Below are 23,392 nucleotides of genomic sequence, written 5' to 3'. Positions count from 1 at the left end.
CAGATTTCAAGAGAGGTGTTGTATGTCTGGGTTTTCTAACATGACTGCTGTTGTCAGCTTACATAGATCATAAAATCCTCTCCGTCTTGTGAGTGAGGTTACCCAAGTTAACATTTCTTCATTCTGAAGCAAATGTTCTACACTGTCTAGTTATTAGCTAGATGCATTTTACCCTTCATGCAATTGTTATTGCCTATGCAATTATTGCATATTTATATGTTAAATACAATTCTCCATTCGAAAACTCTGCATGGATATGGGTGACTGGATCCAATCTTCCTAATAATATCAAATATAAAAGACCACTTACTGATACATATGCTCAGAATTTGTGTGAGCAAATATGTATTTGCTGACGTTATACCTGGTCAAATCAGTGTCCAAACATAGGAGGACCTGCGGAGTGTGCATATCATCTGAGTCCTACTCCTGTGAGTCTTTGCTTTTTCAAGCTATCTTTATATGGTTCTTATCAGCATTGCCTTCTATTTTGCCTAAAGCATGCAGCTCTTCCTCATCTTAAGCACTGTGAAAGTCCTTAATTTCTATGACTGATTAGTCTGCTTTCTTCAAGCCCTACTCTTCACCACACTTTCCTTTGGAATCCCAATTTTCAGTTTATAACTTAAGCTGCATTCTTCTGTAACACTCCATAATTTTTAGTCTTGTTCATGTACAAACTATGGCTTGGTTACACAATCAAAACTCAGGCACAGACACTGCTTATTTGGCACCACTTCCTAATAAGAAGAAACTTGCATTTACCATTACGCCTATATTAGCAATTTGTCAGTACTTTTACTTCAAATCAGTTCCAAGGAGGTTAATAATCTTAATATCAAGCCAAACCACCAAATAATTGATGTCCTCGCATTCTAAAACTCCATCCCAATAATCAAACATGCCATTTGTAAGATTTCAATTCCAGCTAAACTTCCTTCCATCCCTTTACAAATCTTAAAACACTTTACAAAAGTATTTAAAGTTTCCAAAGCAACTGAACATCAACCAATTTATCCAATCAGTGCCAGGGATCTGAGCTGCACAAGTGCAATGTATGTGAATGTTAGAGATTAATGCATCATCACACACATAGGTTTCACCTGTTTACGCAAAGTTATCTTGGGAAGCCAACAATAAAAAAATTATGTTAACAATATGCAAACTGTTATTTTCAGCTAATCTTAAAAATATAATTACTCCATTGTGGAAAGTCAGATTATTCTCTTTCTGGCTCAAGGTACAAGAGAATAAACTGTGCTCATTTCCAAGGTAAGATGCATCACATTCCACTAAATGCAAACTCTGTGACTTCTTTTCTACTGGCCTCTGGAAGCTATTAACTGCCTTATCCTCCATTAATCTGTCTAACCCCTTGTTAAATGCCCCATGTTGGCAAACATCACAACATCCTGTAACATCCTTGTATTTGGGTTGTTGTAGGTTTTTTCGGGCTATATGGCCATGTTCTAGAGGCATTTTCTCCTGACGTTTTGCCTGCATCTATGACAAGCATCCTTACATCTTTTTTGTAAGATTAATGCCCTTAGTACCTCTGAGGATGCTTGCCATAGATGCAGGCAAAACGTCAGGAGAAAATGCCTTTAGAATATGGTCATATAGCCTTCGACAATACATCCTTGTATGTCACCATGTGCTATTTGGATATATTTATTCTTCTTTTGGTGCTGACTCTCCCATTATTCAATCTCACAAAATTATCACATTTTCTGGTATTATGAGAGAGAAATAAACATCTACTTTCACCTCATGGAGTATAATTTTGTACAACTGATTATTATCCCCATCCCTTATATGTCTTTTGTCTAAGCTGAAAATCCCAAAACAGGTTTTTCTCAGAGCAGAGTTGCTGCAGTCTCCTAATCATTTTGATTGCCCTTCTCTAGTTTTATAATATGCAAAGTAGGCAAGATCAAGAGATCTGCCCTCATTCTGTCGCTGTCTGAACATGTTTCCCCACCTCCAAGCATCCCCTATCTCTAATTCATATATCTCTCCAAAGGAGACTGTCTATGGGATGCACCTCTGAATATGAGAGGATTTGAAGCAGAGAGTAAAATCATCAGGGGACTAGACTCTATTAAATGTCTGTTCTTCTAACAGAGTCATCCAACATGGAACATTCAAAACAGAGACACCAGACTGAGATGCATTCATCCGCTTCAGGGAATTACAACCACATCACTAGAAGGGAAGCATATGCGCAACAACAGCAGTGTAAAATGACACTGGTGAAGGATCTTTTAGAGACGGTGGTAGTGGCACTTTGCCTACTGTATATGGCCTAGAAATCTTAATCAACAATTGACCCCCAAAAAACAAAGTCAACTTAGGTATTGTACCTTATCAAAAAAGCAGCCATCACTTCACTGAGTAGAGTGGTGAAAGGCAATAGTCTAGTGGTTCTCAACCTTTCTAATGCTGCGCCCCCTTAATACAGTTCCTCATGTCATGGTAACCCCCAACCATATTTTTTTTGTTGCTACTGTAATTTTGTTATTGTTATGAATCATAATGTAAATATCTGATATGCAGGATGTATTTTCATTCACCAAACCAAATTTGGCACAAATACCCGATACGCCCAATTTTGAATACTGGTGGGGTTGGGAGGAGGGTTGATTTCGTCATGTGGAGTTGTAGTGGCTGGGATTTATAGTTCACCTACAATGAAATAGCATTCTGAACTCCACAAACAATAGAATTGAACCAAACTTGGCACACAGAACTCCCATGACCAACAGAAAATACCGGAAGGGTTTGGTGGGCATTGACCTTGAGTTTTGGAGTTGTATTTCACCTACATCCAGATAGCACTGTGGACTTAAACAATGATGGATCCAGACCAAATTTGGCACGAATACTCAATATGACCAAATGTGAACACTGGTGGAGTTTGGCAGAAATAGACCTTGACATTTAGGAATTGTAGTTGCTGGGATTTATAGTTCACCTATAATCAAAAGAGCATTCTGAACTGCATCAATGAAAGAATTGGGCCAAACCCACACAGAACCCCCATAACCAACATAAAATACTGTGTTCTCTGATGGTCTTTAGCAACCCCTCTGACACCACCCCCACAACCCTCCCCTCAGGGGTCCCAACCTCCAGGTTGAGAAATTCTGCAACAGTCCATTCCAGGAAAACTTTAAAAAGCACTGGTCCCTCTACTCTCTTCCACTGTGGTGTCTTTTTGGATGAATGCCCCCCCCAGATGGCAGTTTTCCCTCTCTGTGGAAGGATAATCAACCTATCCATAGATCATATCAAAATCCACCATTTTGGTCACTAAATCTGCTCTCTGTTTATAAATGAAGTTAACTTATACATGAGTATATACAGAAACTGTAAGAAGGTAAAGGTAAAGGTTGTCCTCTGACATTAAGTCCAGTCGTGTCTGACTCTGGGGATTGGTGCTCATCTCCATTTCTAAGCCAAAGAGCTGACGTTGTTCATAGACATCTCCAAGGTCATGTGGCTGGCATAACTGCATGGAGCACCATTACCTTCCCGCTGGAAAGGTACCTATTGATCTGCTCACATTTGCATGTTTTCAAACTGCTAGGTTGGTAGAAGCTGGGGCTGCCAGCAGAAGCTCACGCCATTAATCAGATTCGAACCTGCGACGGTTCGGTCAGCAAGCTCAGCGGTTTAACCCACTTCGCCACCGGGGCTCCCACAAAAACTCTAGTTAGTACCAATAGTGGACAATTGTGGGTATCTTTTATACTGAAAACTATATGAAGAGACAATTCAAAGAAGCAAGAGATAGTGCTGGAAGATAGGACCCACAGGACTGAAATGCACTCAACTAGGTACAGGTTGAAAATCCCTTATATTTTGAACTTTGAAATATTTGCGTATACATACATAATGAGATTTCTTAAAGATGGGACCTAAGTTGAAGCACAACATTAATTTATCTTCCATATGCATCTTATTATACACAGAGTTTAAAGGTAAATTTATACATAATATTTAATAATTTTGTACATGAAACAAAGTTAGTGTACAATGAGTAACCAGAAAGCAAAGCTGTCACTATGTCAGCCACTCAATTCTTGAAAATTTTTGAGCCTTTTGGATTTCTGCATAACGGATACTCAGACTCTATTAGTGAAGAGCAAAAGACAAAGACAAATAGCTCTGTGTCCATTGATGTCACTCAATTAAAACCAAAAATTTGTTAAGCTCCTGAGGTGCTCAGATAAGAAAAAGAAGTCCAGAGATGCACAATAAATACCCAATAAAGGAAGCAATCGGTTTCCAATAGCTGAGGAAAAGCAGCCTTTTATTTGCAGAGTTTGCAGAATGACAAGGGTCATTCACTCCAACCCCATCTTGCCATTCAGAAATACACAACCAAAGCAGTGCTGACAGATATCCATTCTGAAAATGGTTTACGGTGCATTTAAAAAATAATATTTAATTCCACTTAAACAGCTGTTTTGATTGATCTTTCCTTTGGGGTACCCTGAAGGTTTTGTACAGAAAGGTATGCAGTAAATTAAACTGGAGAGTATACTATTGCCCCTTTACACTAGTCTGTGTAAATGATAAGACAGGAATATTAAAGAGTAATGTATGCTTATCAGAGAGAAATATCAGGAGCTTAGGCTCTCTGGTTGTCTCAAGCAATTAGGAGACAACATGTCAAAGAGTTGTGTTGCATGTATATAACAGGAAATGAGCTGATCATGTTATTTCATTTATTATAGGCACACATAACTTCTGCTCAAAAGTAAACAAAAACACTATAAAATCTAAGCTTTTTTTAAAAAAAAGGGAAATGTCATTATCTGAAAAAGGGGAAATACTTAAATGTATTTGTAAAACCCCACTTTCCTATTCAGATTGTACCACTAGAATTCTAAATTGAAAGGCTGCTCATATTTAATGGCTACTTAACCTGTACTGGTTTGCTGTTACTACTATTGATTACATGGTAAGCTATACTCCCAAGTTCTAATACACCACCAGAAATATAGAAGTGATGCCCCATTTTAGGACATGAATAGAGAACAAACTACAAAGAGGCTGCCTTGTAAAACTGTAAAAGAAATATGTTTAGAATCAGGATTAAAACCTGCCAATTTAAAGAATAGATCACAAACACATTGACATTTTAAAGAACCAAAAAATCGACAAGAATGTGGTAATTAAATAATGTTGCAATAATATTACACTGCAGTGGGGGCAGGGGAGCATGCGTGCCTTCAATATTGCCTGCTAACCTATGGCAATCATCCCATGAACACAATGTTTTCTTAGGCAAGGATGTCTGAGGAGTGATTTTTTCCAGTTCCTTCCTTTGAAATATAACTTATAGCATAACCATTTGTTGGCAATCTTTCATTAAAGTACTAACCACAGCTAACCCAAGATCAAATAGCACCTAGTGCCTTTTGGGTATTTAGGCCTCTCAAGTTGAGAGTCTCAACAATAGAAACAGTGCTGTTTTATAATCTTAAGATTTTAAAGTACGGAGAACTTTGTAATGATTTCCCTATTATCTACAGGGCTAGTTCCAGAGAGCAGCATTGGGGAATTCTTGTTCAGCCAAATAACTATTAAACTATGATACCTTGGGATTTCATATTATCTCCCATGTTATTTAATACCTATATAAAGATATTAGACATTTTGAAGTAAGCTGTCACCAAAATGCTGTTGTTTATTCATTCAGTTGCTTCTGACTCTTCGTGACCTCATGGACCAGCCCACGCCAGAGCTCCCTGTTGGCAGTGGCCAACCTCAACTCCTTCAAAATCAAGTCAGTCACTTTAAGGATACCATCCATCAATGTTGTCCTTGGTCGGCCCCTCTATTTTTTTCCTTCCATTTTCCCCAGCATCATTCTCTTCTCCAAGCTTTCCTTTCTTCTCATTATGTAGCCAAAGTGCTTCAGCTTTGCCTCTAATATCCTTCCCTCCAATGAGCATCCGGGCTTTATTTCCTGGAGGATGGACTGGTTTGATCTTCTTGCGGTCCAAGGCACTCTCAGAATTTTCAGTTCCAAAGCGTCTATCTTCCTTCGCTCAGCCTTCCTTATGATCCAGTTCTCACATCCACAGATTACTACGGGGAATACCTTTGCTTTAACTATGTTAATCTTTGTTGCTCGTGTAATGTCTCTACTCTTCACTATTTTATCAAGATTGGACATTGCTCTCCTCCCAAGAAGTAAACGTCTTCTGATTTCCTGGCTGCAGTCTGTGTCTGTAGTAATCTTTGCACCTAGAAATACATAGTCTGTCACAAGATGCTAATGACACTCAATTCTCCTCCTTCATGATATCAAAGTTGGTTGGAGATGAACGGATTCTGGACCAATGTCTATATGGTGTTATAGTTTGAGTGAGGATCAATAAAGTGAGACTGGATCCCAGTAAGACTAAGGTCCTATGGATGTGTGATTCTCAGATAAAGGAACTTGGTAAACAGCATCTACTGGGTGGTTTTAATTGTTAAAATAGATTTTAATCTATTAAATTGTTCGATATGCTTTAATTCTTATTCTCTTATTTTGAATGATGAGAATTTTAAACTGTGTTTAACTGTTCAATTGATTTTCCTTGTGTGTTGTTCAGAGATCACAGGATATAGGGCAAGATACAAATATGTTAATACATAAATATAAACAAGTAAATAGCAATCCAAATATTAAGGGAAACCACTATGCTCAAACCTTGCATCACAGTGTTACATATAATACACTCTCATTTTCAGATGTCATTCTAAACAACTGAATAAATTAAAAATATTTGACTTAATCTAGTTATAACTGCCATATACTGAGTTTTTCAGAAGGGCAAACTGCAAATTTCTGCAAAACTGGAGCCTACAGACCTCATCTCTCCAAAGTCTAGCCTCAGGGCTACAAATGCACACAAGATTGCTCAAGCCAAGAGTGTGTAAAAAGAAGACTGTCATTTTTCTACCCAGAGGCAAAGATGAGTTCAAATCCACTGTTAGATCTCTTCCAAAATTCCAAATCACTGTTCAAAAGGAGTGGAACTACTGAAAACATTTTAAAAAATAGCTAGCTTCCCTTGTGCAAAAACATCAAGGTATGTAGGCCATTTCACTTCAAAGAAAGTAAAGCAAAATAAGCAAATAAATAGGGTGGCCAATACTATCCTAACTCAAATATGTGGTAGATATGAGGGTTTCTGCTGTGTTAACTGGCCTAAACTGGCTGAACTACTTTTATGTGTTATGTGCCTTCAAGCTGCCTGCCAACTTACAGCAATTCCACACATTTATGCCAACTAAAATCCCCTTTGCCAGCTGATATCAGAAAGTGGATGGTACACAGACCTGCCAGCACAACTGTTTTAGGGCTGAAACAAGCCAGCAAAAGGTTAGGCCAAGCCCAGTGTAGTGCTACTTAATTTACATGTACAACATTCCTAGACTGGGACAGGCTTGGAATCAAGATAGCTTCAGCGACCAATAGCTATATTGTTGAGTTACAATTGCTCTCTATGTCTGTTTTCAAGGAGATAGTTCTGGTATTGTTCCACCACAGGAAAGAGAAGATAACAAGCTTCAGCCATTATACTAATTGATGTATTTCAGCATAAAAAGCATTTATAGACTCCAGTATGTCTTATAATCATAATATAATAATAAAATGCATAAAATGAAATGGAGTCTATAAAAACTCAATAGGAAGTGTATTAGCCAATATCAATGTGTTGCTCGATCTCTCCTTCCCCTCTCCCCCAATCTTTTCTTTCTTATGCTCTAATTCTGCAATCCTACATATCAGAAAGGAAGTCCCACTGAAGTCAAAGATACCTATTCCTAAATCGATATGTACAAAATGGCATCATACATATGTGATCCAGTCCAGAAGGATTCCAACCACTTTGCATAAAAAAAAATACATAAATGATGGTGCCACTTAATGAACCTCAGAGTGAACATAACAAATGGGAAATATACTAAGTAAAATTCTTAAATGAGCTCCAGGAACAATAGAATATGTTACATCTTCCTAAAGAACACTCCTCTTTTTAAAAAAAAAATTCTCAAAATTAGTTTCCACATCTTAAAAATTAGGAAGGACATTGCCAACATAGGAGGTCAGCAAAGGGGTACTCCCACTGATCAAGGAGCAAAGGCTGAACAGATTCACTCAGCCAGAAATGATATTATCACGCTGCTCTGTATGAAAAAGTGCTACAGTATAGAACTGTAAGTCATACTACCACCAATTTTTGCATACAAAAGGAAGAGCCACATTTCTACATTCCCAAACATTGTATCTGGTCTGCAATTTGACACACGGCAACAAGTAAAATCTTTTGAAATTTAAGGGCAACTGCCTAGTCAGGATAGCTATCGCCCATCAAGAATCATTTTAGTAAAAGGCACAAGATTTATACAACCAGAGTCATTTTAGTGAACACCATGAGCCGCAGTGGCACAAAGGGTTCAATCCTTGTGCTGGCTGAACTGCTGACCTGAAGGTCGGTGGTTTGAATCCACGAGACGGAGTGAGCTCCTGTCTATCAGCTCCAGCTTCCCTCGTGGGGGCATGAGAGAAGCATCCCACAGGATGGTAAAACATCCAGGTGTCCCTTGGGCAACGTCCTTGCAGATGGCTGATTCTCTCACACCAGAAGCAACTTGCAGTTTCTCAAGTTGCCTATAACACGATAAATAATCATGTCAGAGAGGCCCCTCCTCTTAATCCCCAGCAGAGATCATGCCCGCTCCCCTCCTAAGGCAGTTTTCATATAAGATGAAGATACCATAATCTCCCTTTAGCATCCCAAGTACAAAGTGGAACCTGTAAAACAAGAAATCTTTCCTTTCGTCCTTCCCAGGGTGGAATACTTTGTGGAGTAATTACTAGACATGAAGGAGGAAAACTGAGCAAACTTCAAGTTTCCTTCCTGAACAATTACTCAGATCTCTCCTGATGCTTTGAGACATTTTGGTAACTGCCACAAAGGTTCAAAAATGGAGCATAACTTTTTTTTTATGCTCCATTTGAAGCTATCATATGCTCCATTTGAAGCTATCATATGCCTTCATGTGCAGACTTAATGTAAGTATTTCAGGATGTATTCTAAAAATCAAATTATAAATGATAGTCTATGACAAGACACAAAAGTCTGCATTTGGAAAATACATTTGTTTTGCCAAAACAAATGTGTGCAAGTACTTGAGTCAAACAGAACTGCCACAAGCATTTAAGAGTCAAGCAATTAGCATAGCTATCATATGCCTTCAATTCACCTTCAGAACTGAGTGTAAATGCCTCAAGAATTACAACTGAAGGTTTATTTTCTGACGTGTATAACACTTAATATTACTTACAAAGTTAATAAAAATTTGCTCTTCAACAAGTAAAATGAGACATGCAGTGTTTACTTTTTGAAGCAGGCATTTGAAGTGCTGAAGTTATAACATTAAGTATTTTCAGTCCTACACAAGGGACAGAGATGCCCCCAGCCATGATGTGTAATGTTCTGAGCAATATTAGAGCAATGTTCCCAAGCAAGATAAATAGAAAAATCACATCAATTGAAAGTAAACACTATTTTGGTTCCTCATTCATTCTTACATATCAGTACAAATGTGGGAACTTAAACATTCATAGCAACCCAACAATAACAAAGAAACGGAAGTTGTATTGAGAAAACAGTGCTCAAAACGAGCTACCTAAGAATCAAGATGGGAAAGATTTCCTGAGCATATTCAAAACGTCCACTGAATCAGACTTTAAATACATGTTTTAATTTCAAATTGTAGTATCTCCTATCTTATGAATTCTTTATCAACTGTTACAAATGTAGCATGAATTGCAAGCTTCTATATGATGTCTAAGAGGAGTGTCCTCCTCAGAAAGCATATGCAAGGCACAAGATATCACACAAAGACACAAACATGAATGTAATTAAAGCATTGATGAAGAAACATCCGCCCCCAAGCATTTGATCTAGTTTTATCAGAGGAAAAACATGCAACTTCAGGCTACTTTTGACTGTTCCCCTTATCCCCTTCTGTGCTTCTGCTAAATCTCCTAGAATCAAAGGCCAGTACAAAAGAGTCTACCAGCATGATCAAGATGTGGCAATTGGGACAAACTGATTGCAGAGTAGTGCCAAGCCAACTTGCAAGCCTGTATGAAGACTCATCCCAAAAATATCAGGTTGAGACCTAATATCTCCATATACATTTACAGCCATAATCTAGTCAGAGCCCCCAGTGGCGCAATGAAACCAGTGGTTCTCAACTGGTGGGTCCCCAGATGTTTTGACCTTCAACTCCCAGAAATCCTAACAGCTGGTAAACTGGCTGGGATTTCTGGGAGTTGTATGCCAAAACACCTGGGGGCCAACAGGTTGAGAACCCCTGGGGTAAACCTTTGTGCTAGCAGGACTGCTGACCAAAAGGTCAGCGGTTCGAATCCAGGGAGCGGGGTAACCTCCCGTCTGTCAGCTCCAGCTTCTCATGCAGGGACATGAAAGAAGCCTCCCACAGAACATCCAGGTGTCCCCCTAGGCAACATCCTTGCAGACGGCCAATGCTTTCACACCAGAAGCAACTTGTGGTTTCTCAAGTTGCTCCTCACATGAAAAAAAATAATCCAGTTGGCTAGGTGTTACTAGCAATGTAGTATATTTTAAACCTTTATTTGTACTAGAAGTACAAAAGCAGCAACTGCTCCTAATACAGTCTATTGACTTTCAATCAGTGTTTAAACAAGAGTGTGGGAATAAAAAATGAATTGTGCTGTATGAAGTGATATTATGTGCCTTAAGCAAACATGAAACATTGTAATACAGTAAAACGCTCCATCTCTGTAGGGTATTAATTTTGATTCTTGCATCCTTTATAGCCTTTGCTCAAATAAAGCATGCCACATCAAATGGCAACTTAAAAAACTGAAAACTGATTAATGCTACTGTGAAATACTCTTTACTACATTCCCATGCCAATATATGAAATAAACTGGTCCACTAATTGTGGAGCAGGGCAGCGTACCTCAAGAAGCAAATCCAAAAAATAAAAGAAATTTAGCTAGTTAATAAATCTATCAGTCTACCTTTCTTAACCACTCATCTTCTCAGCTAGTTAGTCTAATCAACCTTAATTTAGAAAAACATGCATTTTACTCACCACTTTATCAGCTATGTAAATCTGTATGACAACACCACGCCTAGATATGAATTGTCACATCATTACTACTCACAAAGAATTCATCTTAGACTACTGGGAGAGGCCATTAAGATGCATTTACAACAGCAACAGAATTATAATGCTTTAGATTTTGCTCTGCCAGCAGATTAGCAGATAAAGTAATCATGGTTGCAATATGATATTATTTTGGCAAGTATGCACATTTCTTCCAGCACAATTATTTTTCTCATTTGATTTATATTGGGAATTACCCCTATCTGGATACATGTCACTGTGTGAAGCACTAATAAAAGATAGAGACCACATTACTTACTTACTTACTTTACTTACTTAGGCGATCCCTCGTTGGACGAGTAAGATGGTCTTCCATTATGGATTTCCTTGTGGGTCCGTAGGTGGCTGTGGAGCCCTATTCTTGCTCTGCATCTTCTTCCGCAGTGAGGGCATTGGTTTCCAGGTGGAAGGCGTTCCCGGTCGGGGTTGGCTTGACGCGCCTTCCTCCTGGCACGTTTCTCTCTTTCACCCTCCACTCGTGCCTCCTCGAATTCTGCAGCACTGCTGGTCACAGCTGTCCTCCAGCTGGAGCGCTCAAGGGCCAGGGCTTCCCAGTTCTCTGTGTCTATGCCAGAGTTTTTAAGGTTGGCTTTCAGCCCATCTTTAAATCTCTTTTCCTGTCCACCAACGTTCCGTTTTCCGTTCTTAAGTTCGGAGTAGAGCAACTGCTTTGGGAGACGGTGGTCAGGCATCCGGACAACGTGGCCGGCCCAGCGGAGTTGATGTTGGAGGACCATCGCTTCAATGCTGGTGGTCTTTGCTTCTTCCAGCACACTGACGTTTGTCCGCTTGTCTTCCCAGGAGATTTGCAGGATTTTCCGGAGGCAGCGCTGATGGAATCGTTCCAGGAGTTGCATATGACGTCTGTAGACTGTCCACGTCTCACAGGCATATAGCAGGGTTGGGAGGACAATGGCTTTATAGACAAGCACCTTGGTCTCCCTACGGATGTCCCGGTCCTCAAACACTCTTTGCTTCATTCTGGAAAATGCTGCACTTGCAGAGCTCAGGCGGTGTTGTATTTCGGCGTCGATGTTGACTTTGGTGGAGAGGTGGCTGCCAAGGTAGCGGAAATGGTCCACATTTTCTAATGTGACACCATTAAGCTGTATTACTGGCATTGGAGAGGGATTGGCTGGCGACTGCTGGAACAGCACCTTGGTTTTCTCAATGTTCAGTGACAGGCCGAGCTTCTCGTATGCTTCTGCGAAGGTGTTTAGAGTGGCTTGTAGATCTTCTTCTGAATGCGCACAGACGACATTGTCATCAGCATACTGGAGTTCTATAACAGATGTTGTTGTAACCTTGGTTTTGGCTTTCAGTCTGCTGAGGTTGAATAGCTTGCCATCTGTCCGATAGATTATTTCCACTCCGGTGGGAAGCTTCCCATCAACAAGGTGAAGTATCATAGCGATGAAGATGGAGAATAGAGTTGGGGCGATAACACATCCCTGTTTGACACCGGATTCCACTTTAAATGGGTCACTTTGGGAGCCACTGCTGTCCAAGACTGTTGCCATCATGTCATCATGGAGGAGCCGCAGGATGTTCACAAATTTGTTAGGGCACCCGATTTTGTGGAGGATGGTCCAGAGAGCGCTGCGATTCACTGTGTCAAATGCCTTTGCAAGGTCGATGAATGCCATGTACAGGGGTTGGTTTTGTTCCCTGCATTTTTCTTGGAGTTGTCGTGCAGTGAAGATCATGTCCACGGTTCCTCTGGAGGGGCGGAAGCCGTTCTGGGATTCTGGGAGGGTGTCTTCTGAGAGGGGCAGAAGGCGGTTTGCAAGGATTCTTGCGAGGATTTTCCCAGCGGAGGTTAGAAGGGAGATACCTCGATAGTTTCCGCAGTCTGTTCTTTCCCCTTTTTTGAAGAGGGTGATGATGGTGGCGTCCTTGAAATCTGCTGGGATTTTCTCGGTCACCCACACTTTTTCTATGAGCTGGTGGAGTTGGTGTGTTAGCTCAGGTCCTCCCTCTTTAAAGATTTCAGCAGGGATCCCATCTGGTCCACTGGCTTTGTTATTCTTCTGTTGGCTGATGGCATTGCTGACTTCTTCCAAACTAGGCAGTGCTGCAAGCTCATCCCTGGTTTGTTGTTGTGGGATTTGTGAGAGGACCTCGTCGGCCACATTGGAGCTGCGGTTCAGGAGGCTTTGGTAGTGTTCTTTCCAACGTAGTGCAATTGAGTTTTGGTCCTTCAGGAGTTTGGTTCCATCTGATGAACGTAGAGGCTGTATGCCATGGTTTCTTGGTCCATAGATGACCTTTGTGGCTTTGAAGAATCCCTGAGCATTATGGGTATCTGCCAGGTGTTGGATTTCTTCGGCCTTCTTTGTCCACCAGATGTTCTTGAGTTCTCTTGTCCTTCTTTGGACCTCAGCTTTTGCACTAGCATAGATCTTTTTCTTAGCAGCACAGTTGATGTCTCTCTGCCATGCTTGGAAGGCTTTCCTTTTCTTGTCAATTAGCTGTTGGATCTCGATGTCATTTTCATCAAACCAGTCTTGATGTTTCTTGGCTTGGTATCCAATAGTTTCTTCGCAGGCTTGGATGATGGAGGTCTTCAGTTTGTTCCAATGTTCCTCAACATTTTCGGGGTGTTCTGTGGGTAGATGGTCCTTGAGTGCTGTTTGGAGATGGGCTCGCCACATAAGCATGTAGGCAAGCCAGTATGACTTTCTTTAATCAATATATAATAATTTCAACCAGTAATATAGCTGTTGTGTGTTTTTAATCACTTCAAATATTTCAAACAAGGAATGTTTGCTGTTCAGAAAAAAGGAAACATTTCGCAAAATGACTGCACTGGTCATTTTACCACACCATTATTTAGCCACCATCACAAAGTACAGAGTTATGATATACTAACACCAACAAATCACAAATTATTTAAACTCTTCCTAATTCTTCAAGAATGTACTTATCTCATTTAAAACATGATTACCTGGAGTTTTTATTATTCTTATTCACAAATACAATAGTTTAAGAATAAACAAACATCATATTCTGTCTATTTTTAAAAGAATACCAAACAGATGTTCAAGCTGTTCTGTGATTATTTCCTACTAATGATCTAATTCTGGAGGAGAAAATCATTATTCTATTTGTGGCACTGCTGAATGATTAAGCACCCTTAATAGGTCTCTGAAAAGAAATGGAGAGAAAGGTGTCTGCATAAGAGAAAAGGCTACAATTCTCCTGAATCTTCCATTTTCCAGAAGCAGATTACTCTAAATTGGTTGTGGCCCAGACCCACACTTCTGCCTTAGGGTCCTTAACAGATTTTTTTCTCATCTAATTATATCCCCTAATATTTTCCTGTGCTTTAAAATGTAATTTTACTAGCACAACTAAAACATTACTCCACTAAACAAGGTCAGATCATATTTATTCTCAATCTGATCAATGATGGCAGCTACCACTTTTATAATTTACTTAATCCATTTGTATCTCCTCCTTTTCTCTCACCAAAGGACTCTAGGAGGCTAGTATTTTATCAAACACTACAATGAACTTCTCATGTTGATATGCTATAAGAAACAAGCCTACAAGACAATAAATCTTAGGCTGGCAGAATAGCACAGAACATAACACAATGAGAGAAAAACCAAACCCTATATTAAGAACAACAGGCTATCAAGAAAATAATGAAATCAATTATTTTATACATTTATATTTATTATCGATGGTGCAGTAAAAAAAAATCCACAGAGCCAAAAGAAAACACATATATTCGGAGAAAGAAAGCAAATCCTAAGAACATTCAAAAGAAATGTTTAGCAACAGAACTAAAGTTCAAACCGAAGCCACATATCTCGCACTTTCAACTATATTAAAAACCACAGCAGCTCATGTTTGTATGGTTCTATCTGTGTACAGGGAAGCCAGCTGCAGTACAAAATGAGTATGTCCCATCTAATTAAATCAGGTATCTGATAATAAATTGGGAGTTCCAAAAATGACACAAACTGAACTGCACAGCTGAGGTCCCCCTCTGTTTCCAAGCATCCTACCAGTCCAAGTGAGCCATTTTCTACTGTTAGCAACTTAACATGGATTTTTCCACCTGAAACTGCTGAGATAAACAGCTTTGCCACTACTGAAGCCTTTCATGTATTTGAAGCCATGTTACATTTTCACAGCAATTGCTCGAATAATCCATTCCTAGTAACCAGATTTTGACAGATCCCTTCTGCTACCAAACTCAGCACCATGTTAAGAAACCCACAACAGGCTACAAAGGTTTGCTTCTGATAGAAGATTTAAGTAAAGGAAGAAAAGGTTTCTGCTAATGCTTTTTTCTTGTTTGTTTCAAGTCCACTGATCCTGTATTCTTTCTCATATATTCAATAAAACCAAATGCTTACTAGTATGTACTCAACAGCTTCCATGCAGTGGACTTTGCTTCAAAGACAGTTTTATGCTTTGTTTATTTGATCAAAAACCTTACCTGCTGTACATTTTATGCACTTTCAGCTATCAAGATTAAATGCACTTGCAGTGCTCACAGGGTCCAGTGAACAAGGGTTTATACATGCCTTACGCTCAGCATCAGCTCCTATGGTGCTCAAAAGAGAAGCACCAAGCTAGAACAGCAGGACTGGAGCATAACACCAAGCCGATTAACAGATAACCCCCTCCCGATGAACTGGCAATGAAGCAGGAGTGTCCTCCATTTCTTAGACAGCCTACCCTCATCCACCCCACCAGCATTCAACATCACTTTGCATCTGCAGAAACAAAACAATGCCTATCACGGTAATTAACATGCAGCTGGGAGAAAGGAAGTGGAAGGCATGAAACCTTTAATTATAAAAGCAGTGGACATGCAGACAAGCAGCCATCTGCAGACTGGGCTCAGTGCAGAGAAGGGTAATCTTCTTTTACCACATTCAAAAAAGAGTTTGCATATACAGTATATCAGCTGCTATCTACGCTGCGTGCTTCCGAATGTTGCAAGCTTTCCTGTTGAGAGCAATCCAAGCTGGCCAGACCTCCTGTCATATGACACCAATCAACTACTCTCTTTGCCTTCCATCCTGGAACAGTGCACATGCAAGAGGGTCCACTACACAGCCCTCTGCTCTCTAGAAAGCTGCCATGACACTAGCCCAACTATTATGCTTGTCAACCTGGTAAACTCAGCCAGGAAGCAGGAGGAAATCCATACATACTAGGCCTGTGGCAAACATGAGCTCCTAGGACAGAAGTTCTCAACCTGTGGGTCCCCAGATGTTTTGACTTCCTAACAGCTGGTAAACTGGCTGGGATTTCTGGGAGTTGTAGGCCAAAACACCTGGGGACCTACAGGATGAAAACCACTGACCTAGGAGGATGTCCAAGAATGGGAGGGCAGGGACAAGTTGCAGCATATACCATCCAGTGTAAGAGCAATGCCTCAGATCACTTAAGGACCATTCAACCTGTCTCTGATCTTAGTACAAAGGAGCACAGCAGCCACTCCAACTCCATGCATCAGGTTTTCTTAAAATTATTTCAAAAAGTTCCACATCAGGGAATACTGTATAGAGATTTAGGAGAGGAAGGGAAATGAACCGCAGGGGGGTGCTAGATTTATCACTCCCAATTAATGGTGTGTCCTAAAGTCAAACATGAGCTCAATCAACGTTATGATACACATCCATTGTTTAAGTTTCAGCCCATGACACACCAGGACACAAACATGATAAGACTTGCTTCCTCCTCCATCAATTCTCTTTACAAACCCTCCCATACACAAAGGACTCTATTCCTCTCAAGTATATTCATTAAGTCTCCTACCCCACTCTTAAACCCCCTTCCCCATCATCACTTTAGGTTTCCCCTTGCCAGCCTCCCCAAACAACAACTCTTCTTTCCCACTCCCTCCCTGTCAGACCTCAACATGACTCTTTCCACAAGAAGCATATACACGTGGGTAGCTGTGAGTTTTCCAGACTGTATGGCCATGTTCCAGAAGCATTCTCTCCTAACATTTCACCCACATCTATGGCAGGCATCCTCAGATTGTGAAGTCTGCTGGAAACTAGGCAAGTGAGGTTTGTTTATATTTATATTATATTTCCAGACAGGGAGAAATTAGGGACAGCTAACATCTTTATTATTATTATAATTATTATTATTATTATTAAACTTTATTTATACCCCACCACCATCTCCCCAAGGGGACTCAGGGCGGTTTACATGAGGCCAAGCCCAACAATACAGCAATGCAAATAAACAACATACAACAGTAAAATATAAAAATAAAATACGAGAAACAATATAAATAAACATCAAGCAATGTAAAATCACAATAATTTAAACACAGAAAATAAATCACAGAGGGCAGGACCGATAGCAAGGATTAAAAAGTTTAAAAACACTGGGTGAGAAGGCAATGTATTGTATCTGGACAGGTGATCGGAGGGATGACAGTAGGGTTTAATTGCACAAGTAGGTAGAAAATGAAGTGCTTCTGAGGACATTATTTTGCAAGGTTTGGTCAGATCAGGGGTTATAGTTCAATTCATCATTCCTTGAAGGCACACTGGAACAGCCAAGTTTTCAAGCTCTTCCTAAAGACATCTCCCAACAAAGGATTCCCCAGGCAGAAAGAAGCCAGGCTTTGAAGCTGCAAGGCCATTCAGTGCTAATCAAGGTGGCCAACTGCAACATTCTCCCACCCTGGACATTCGACAGATATAGAAACCCCACTTGCCTAGTTTCCAACAGACCTCACAACTTCTGAGAATGCCGGCCATAGATGTGGGCAAACCGCCAGGAGAGAATGCTTCTGGAACATGGCCATACAGTCCGGAAAACTCACAGGAACCAGTGTTTCCCATCATGAAAGCCTTCGACAACACATATACACATGGTTGCTAGTTGCCCTCCCATGCTAACAAGCCTCTTCAGGCCTTCCTGGTTCTAAAACTAAAAGGATAAATCAAAAGTCCCTCTCAACAGCTCCTTATAGCATCCTACAAAGCAAATCACACAGTGACCCTCAAAATCTGTTTCACATAAATACTTTCTGCTCTGCATTTGGGTATTCCCACATCAGAGATCTTACGAAGAAATGATGTATCAAAATTAAAATATCCTCTCTAGCACCCTCCCTCTCACTTTATTGCTTCCAGCAACATACAGGCCCAACTCACTCCCCCTTCCTGCTCCAGAGTTCTTTTCAAGCATTACAAAGCAGTTTCTTTCCCCTGCACTCGCTTATAACAAACATACATGTCTTAATGCAGGAAAACAGATCCCTGTCCTCTGAAATACTTTCCTATCTCTATCGTCTCTCCGCACATTCATGCAAACTTCCTTAACTGTGGGAGAGAGACCCCTGTGAATGCTGTCCCATCTCTGCCTCCCCATTCCTTTCTTAACACAGGGAACTAGACCTTACAAAATGTTGCCCCACCTCTGTTCGTCCCACACAAACACCTAATGCCCAGTGTGAACACATCTCACCATGCTAAAACAGTGGATGTGGTTCTTAATGAGACATGCCGCATTATCACAGGATGTCTGCGCCCTACACCACTAGAGAAATTATACTGTTTTAGCCAGGATTGCACCACCTGACACTCATCTTCTGTTCGGATATTAATCAGCAAGCTAGCTACTTAAATCAAGAAATAGTTTTCTAAGATCTACAGAGATATTTGCAGAAATGTCCCAGCAAGTGAGAGTCCAAAAGTGGCAGGCAAAAAGCCTGAACCTCAAGCCATGACTGATACCAAATGAGAGACTCCCTCCTGGGCACACAGAAGACTGGGCAACTTGTAAGGCACTGAACAGACTGTGCTCTGGCACCACGAGATGCAGAGCCAATCTTAAGAAATGGGGCCACAAAGTGAAGTCCATGACATGCGAGTGTGGAGAAGAGCAAACCACAGACCACCTAGTACGATGCAGTCTGAGCCCTGCCACATGCACAGTAGAGGGCCTCCTTCTAGCAACACCAGAGGCACTCCAAGTGGCCAGCTACTGGTCGAAAGACTTTTAGTATAATGACAAGTTTTAAAACTTTGCGTTTTTTAAATACCGTATTTTCCGGCATACAAGGCGACTGGGGGTATAAGACGACCCCCCCCCCCCGACTTTTAAAGATAAAATAGAGTTAGGGATATACTTGGCGTTTAAGACTACCCCTCTTCCAACATAATGCCCCTGTCGCTCTCCCTTCAAGGTCCTCCTTCAACGCTCACCTCTTCTGAAGGTCACTGGGATTGCCTAGGCCCAAGGAAGTGCTTCCGGATGACTCCCAGCAGCCCCTGGTGGCGGTGTGGCTTGGATGTGCTCCCAGAGGCATTCTGGGAGCTGAAGGACTCAGGGAACTACTGCTCCCAGAATGCATCCAAGGCACGCCGCTGCCCAGGACTGCTGGAAGTCGTCGTCCAGAGGCACTTCCTTGGACCTAGGCAAGCCCAGTGGCCTTCGGAGGAGGTGAGCGGCAAGGATGAAGGTCCTTGAAAGGAGAGCGGGAAGAGCGGTGGGAGCCACAGGGAAAGCCCAGCAGCCATCACCTCGACGGTCTCCATGGCAATGTGGCCTGTCACTCCCCCTCCCCATGCCCTCCCTCCTCAGGCCGTGCCACTAAGGGAGATTTTTTTTCTTTTAATTATTATTTTAATTTATACCCGGGCGTACTAGACGACCCCCGACTTTTCATAAGATTTTCCAGGCTTAAAAAGTCATCTGTTGTTCATTCGTTCAGTCGTCTCCGACTCGTGACCTCATGGACCAGCCCACGCCAGAGCTCCCTGTCGGCCGTCACCACCCCCAGCTCCTTCAAGGTCAGTCCAGTCACTTCAAGGATGCCATCCATCCATCTTGCCCTTGGTCGGCCCCTCTTCCTTTTACCTTCCACTTTCCCCAGCATAATTGTCTAGTACGCTGGAAAATACGGTACATTACAACTATACCCTTGGTTTGCTTCTGATACAAGTAAATCATCATCATCATCATATTTAATTACTTATTAATCGCCCTCCATCTGAGAATGCTCTAGGCGATTTACAGCTAAATTGTAAATAACCTCTCCCTTAATACTGAGAGGAAAACCCCTTAAAATGATGTCCTATCTCTGTCTCGCTACACTTCTCTTAAAATGAGAAAACAGACTTCCCAAAACGCCACACCATCTCTGTTCTCCTCTCATTTGTCTCTCTTAATATTGGGGAACACTTACCCCCAAATGCTTCTTGGCAGGGGGTTGGAATGGATGGCCCACAAGGTCTCTTCCAACTCTGGGATTCTATGACTGTATGAAATGCTGCCCCATTTTTGTCCCCTCTCACAAATAGACCCTAACAGTGGGAGACCGACCCTCGCTCCCAAATGCACCTCCATCTCTCCCCATTCTTAGAAAGGCCATGACCTCAGTTGCAATTTCTATGAACATCTGGAATTCTCACTATACACACTCTCACATTCCTCCATCCAGTTACACTCCACACATGCATTTCAGGTTACTGAGCCCCTCTTCTATTCAAACCTCACATGCTGACCCCCCCCCCCCCCCTTCTTTACAACCCCTTGGGGTTACAAGTTACAACTAACCCTCAACTCTTTGCATCATCTCTGCTGGACTCAAGTGGTTTCTACAGCTTACACATTTCACTCACCAAGCTGGTTGCCCAACATCTCTGCAAAAAATCTCCTGCACACACTCTCTGAATATTTGCCTAGGAGGACTACATAGTGACATTATTTAGTCAGTTAATTATTTATATCCCACCCCACCCCCCAAAAAAACCTTTGACTGTCAAGATAATATTAAAAGTGGCTCTCAATTTCATAAAACAGAACCAAACTATTTACAATCTCTCTGTAAAACTACAAAATGCAATTAATAAGGATGCAAACTCTTTAAAATGGTTCCGTCACAACAATACAACAACACAATAGCCAAAGCCTAGCCAAAACAATAGGCAAATCCTTTGTGGCCAAAACCACATTCCTGGCAGTAGTGGTGACCGCCCCTGGGTATCTGTGTGTATGTATAATTAAAAAAATAAACAGCTTTTTCCTCAGTGTTCATTTTTATTTTTTAATTGATTTTGTCAATCAGGAGAGAGCACAAGCTGCTTGCTTTTTAAACATCCAAAGAAACAGGCACCTTTATAAAGAGAGTGAGGGGTTGTTGGGTTTGCTTTCTAGCCATGCAAGCACATTGTTGTTGATTTGCTTTTTAAACACACGCACACACAAAATAGAGGGAGTTGTTGGTTTGCTGTTTAACCACACACAGAGAGAGACACATGAGATATAGAGGGAGTTGTTGGGTTTGCTGTTTAAACACACAAGCACAAAGTTGTTTGTTTGCTTTTTAAACACACAAAGACACACGTGAAATAGAAGGAATTGTTGGTTTGCTTTTTAAGCATACACTGAAACACACACACATAAGGTCGTTAGCTTGCTTTTGAAATACACACACATACAAGCAGTCCCCAAGTGATAAACAAGATAGGTTCTGTTTGTTTGTTCTTAAGTTGAATTTGTATGTAAGTCAGAACAGATTTTTAAGGAACTCCAACTAAATATAATGTTTGTGTATATGCTGTGCTGAGTCCCCTTTGAGATGAGAAGGGAGGAATATAAATATTTTAAATAAATAATAAATATTTATATATATATATATATATATATATATATATATATATATTGATCTCACAAACGAACATTACATTTTTAGATATATATATATATTTATATATATCTAAAAATGTAATGTTCGTTTGTGAAATCAACAGAACTCCAAAACCACTGGACAAATTGACACCAATTTTGACACAAGACACCTAACAACCCAATGTATGTCCTTCACTCAAAAAAATTGATTTTGTCAATTGGGAGTTGTAGTTGCTGGGATTTATAGTTCACCTACAATCAAAGAGCATTCTGAACCCCACCAACGATGGAATTGAACCAAACTTGGCACACAGTTCTCCCATGACCAACAGAAAATACTGGAAAGGTTTGGTGTACAGTGTCCTTTGGTTTTGGAGTTGTAGTTCACCTACATCCAGAGAGCACGGCGCACTCGGTGATGGATCTGGACCAAATTTGGCACAAATATTCCATATGCCCAAATATGAACACTGGTGGAGCTTGGGGAAAATAGACCTTGACATTTGGGAATTGCAGTTGCTGGGATTTATAGTTCACCTACAATCACAGAGCATTCCGAACCCCACTAATGATAGAATTGGGCCAAACCTCGCACACAGAACCCCCATGTGGGCCACAGCAACGCGTGGCAAGGGATATACACACAAACACAAATATATACACACAAGCTTATCCAAAGCATAGGGAAGGGTTAACAGCCTTGTGGTATTTGTTTTGCTATCTGTGCCCCTGTTCAGAAGATTTCACTTCACTTTCTATCCTGTGATCGTGGGATTTTGGAAAATTTATCTTGTTTTGGAAATAAGGATTGGAGATAAAGCTTCAGTGAAGAACTGTTTCCCCATGATAATAACTCTTTCAGGAGTCGATTTCCCTTCCGAGTGATAGATTTCTCTCACTTCCTGTTGTCTCACCCCGTTCTTAACTACAAGTCGTTTGTAAATCGGATGTTTATAACTTGGGGAAGTGCCGGTATATGAAATGAGAGAGTTGTTGGTTTGATTTTTAAATGTACACTGAAACACACAAACACGATAAGAGTTGTTGTTTGCTTTTTTAAACACACAGTCCCAGGATACACAAACGACCTGTCCTGAGGAGAGAGCTGATGTCTACAAGATAAAGAGTCTTACGAAGTAGACAACTGGGTGGGATGAACCCCACTGAGAACTCCTCACATTCCCCACCCATGTTCATATCTGTGTGCCTGGGCATGTTCACACGTGCGTTATGTCTCCACAATCAGACACAAAGCTCACAGAAAAGGAGATCCCTCCAATCTCCCCCAAGAGCTACCTTCACAACAACAGTGTATAATCTCAAGTGAGCAGGTATTTTGGACTTTTTTCCCCTGTGTCAGAAGAAACTTAACTGCAAGTCATTTCTGGTGTGAGAGAATTGGCTGTCTGCAAGCACATTGTCCACGGGACGCCTACTGGCTGTTAAGAATTGTGGGAGTTGAAGTCCAAAACACCTGGAGGCCCCAAGTTTGCTCATGCATAAATATAGATTGTATCTGTAGCCTTTA

At 40.9% G+C, this 23,392-nt stretch overlaps 1 protein-coding gene across 1 annotated transcript in view; it reads right to left on the bottom strand.

Moving 5' to 3' along the window:
- Nucleotides 1-23,392, bottom strand: part of PELI2 (pellino E3 ubiquitin protein ligase family member 2) — a 71,770-nt gene that overhangs the window by 46,354 nt on the left and 2,024 nt on the right. The window lies entirely within an intron of this gene.

The sequence above is a fragment of the Anolis sagrei genome, chromosome 1 (assembly GCF_037176765.1).
Source record: "Anolis sagrei isolate rAnoSag1 chromosome 1, rAnoSag1.mat, whole genome shotgun sequence".
Taxonomy (NCBI): Eukaryota; Metazoa; Chordata; class Lepidosauria; order Squamata; family Dactyloidae; genus Anolis; species Anolis sagrei.
Note: the sequence above shows the minus strand (reverse complement) of the source record. Positions and strands in the feature narration are given on the sequence as shown.